This window comes from Myotis davidii, unplaced genomic scaffold (assembly GCF_000327345.1).
Source record: "Myotis davidii unplaced genomic scaffold, ASM32734v1 scaffold1115, whole genome shotgun sequence".
Classification (NCBI taxonomy): Eukaryota; Metazoa; Chordata; class Mammalia; order Chiroptera; family Vespertilionidae; genus Myotis; species Myotis davidii.
Window position 1 is genome coordinate 470963 of NW_006287910.1, and position 1844 is coordinate 472806.

Below are 1844 nucleotides of genomic sequence, written 5' to 3' on the forward strand. Positions count from 1 at the left end.
AGCCAAACCATAGGGCACCACCTTCACCATTTTAAAGTGTACAGTTCAGTAATGTTAAATATACTCACATTGTTGGGCAACAGATTGCCAGAATGTTTTTGTCTTGCAAAACTGAAACTGTACCCAGTAAACAGTTCCTCCTCCCCCAGGCCCTAGCAACCACCGTTCAGTTTCTGTCTTTATGAATTTGACTGCGTTAGATATTTCATATTAGTAGAATCATACAGTATTTATCTTTTTGTGACTGTCTTATTTCACTTAATATAACGTCCTCAAGGTTCACGCATATTGTAGTATGTGACAGAATCTCCTTTATTTTTAAGGCTGAATAATACTCCATTGTATGGATTTACATTTTTTTTATCCATTTGTCAGTGGACACTGGGTGGTTCCACCTCTTGACTTTTGTGAATAATGGTGCTGTGTACATGGGTGTGGAAATCTTGCTTTCTAGACTTGTTTTCAGTTCTTTTGGGCATATACCCAGAAGTGAAATTGCTGGATCATATGGTCATTCTATTTTTAATTTGTTAGGGAAGCTGCATATTGGTCTCCATAGTGTCTGTACCATTTCATATTCAGCAGTGCACAAGGATTCCAATTATCCACATCCTTGCTGACACTTGTTAATTTATGTTCTTGTAATAGTAGCCATGCCAGTGGTGTGAGGTGATACCTCCCTGTGCTTTTGATTTGCATTTCTTTAATGATTAGTGATGTTGAGCATCTTTTCATATGCTTCTTGGCTATTTCTATATTATCTTTGGAGAAATGTCTGTTAAAGTCTTTTGCCCATTTTTTAATCAGGTTATTTGTTTTTCTGATTTTGAGTTGTAAGAGTTCTTCATATATTTTGGATATTATCCTCTTATCAGATATATGATTTGCGAATATTTTCTCCCATTCCATGTGTCACTTCTTCACTCTGTTGATAGTGTCCTTTAATGCAAAGAAGTTTTTAAGTTTGACATAGTCCCTTGTCAATAAATATATATCACTTTTTATTGCCAAATAGTATTCACTTGAACTGAATTATTGCATCTCTTTTAACCAGTTTCCATTGTTGGTTATTTGGACTTATTTCCTGTTTTTCACTCATACACACAATAAGAGCCCCTGTTGTATTCTCACATATTTGCTACACCCTGGTGTGTTTTTTTAATACATACACTGTTGAGCACTTATTTCATTACTTCTCTGAATAATTACCAGGTATGGAAATGAACTTGAACCTTTTGTTGGGCAAAAGATATGATAATTGCTTTCCAGGAAGGTAATACAGATTTCCAGTCACTATGTGTTTACCACAAGTAGGTAATACCATTACCTTAAGTCTTGCACACTATTTGGATATTTGACTGTTTTAATTGACTCCTTGATTTTTGTTAGATTGAATTCATTTGTTCAACAATAATTTTTTTTAACCATCCAAAGTGAGTTTATTCAAAACAGCAACAGTAATGAGAGCATTCAATTAATAAGATATGCTTTTTGAATTTTACTTGTGCTTTACACTGTGACTAGAAGGGAAAGTAAATTGCTAACCATTCTTTTTTTTAATTAAATCTTTATTATTCAGATTATTACAGTTGTTCCTCTTTTTCCCCCAATAGTTCCCCTCCACCCGGTTCCCACCCCACCCTCTGCCCTTACCCGCCCTCCCCCACTGTCCTCATCCATAGTTGTACAGTTTTTGTCCAGTCTCTTCCCGCACCCCACACACCCCTTTCCCCCCTGAGAATAGTCAGTCCACTCCCTTTCTATGCCCCTGATTCTATTATATTCACCAGTTCATTCTGTTCATCAGATTATTTATTCACTTGACTTTCAGATTCACTTGTTGA

The 1844-nt window shown here is 35.8% G+C and overlaps 1 protein-coding gene and 1 long non-coding RNA gene across 5 annotated transcripts in view; one reads left to right on the plus strand and one right to left on the minus strand.

The window, feature by feature from the left end:
* MKL2 (MKL/myocardin-like 2) overlaps positions 1-1844 on the plus strand; it is a 205780-nt gene that overhangs the window by 158918 nt on the left and 45018 nt on the right. The gene's annotated exons all lie outside the window — the stretch shown is intronic.
* The window catches only part of LOC107182460, a 14358-nt gene that overhangs the window by 4911 nt on the left and 7603 nt on the right, over positions 1-1844 (minus strand). The gene's annotated exons all lie outside the window — the stretch shown is intronic.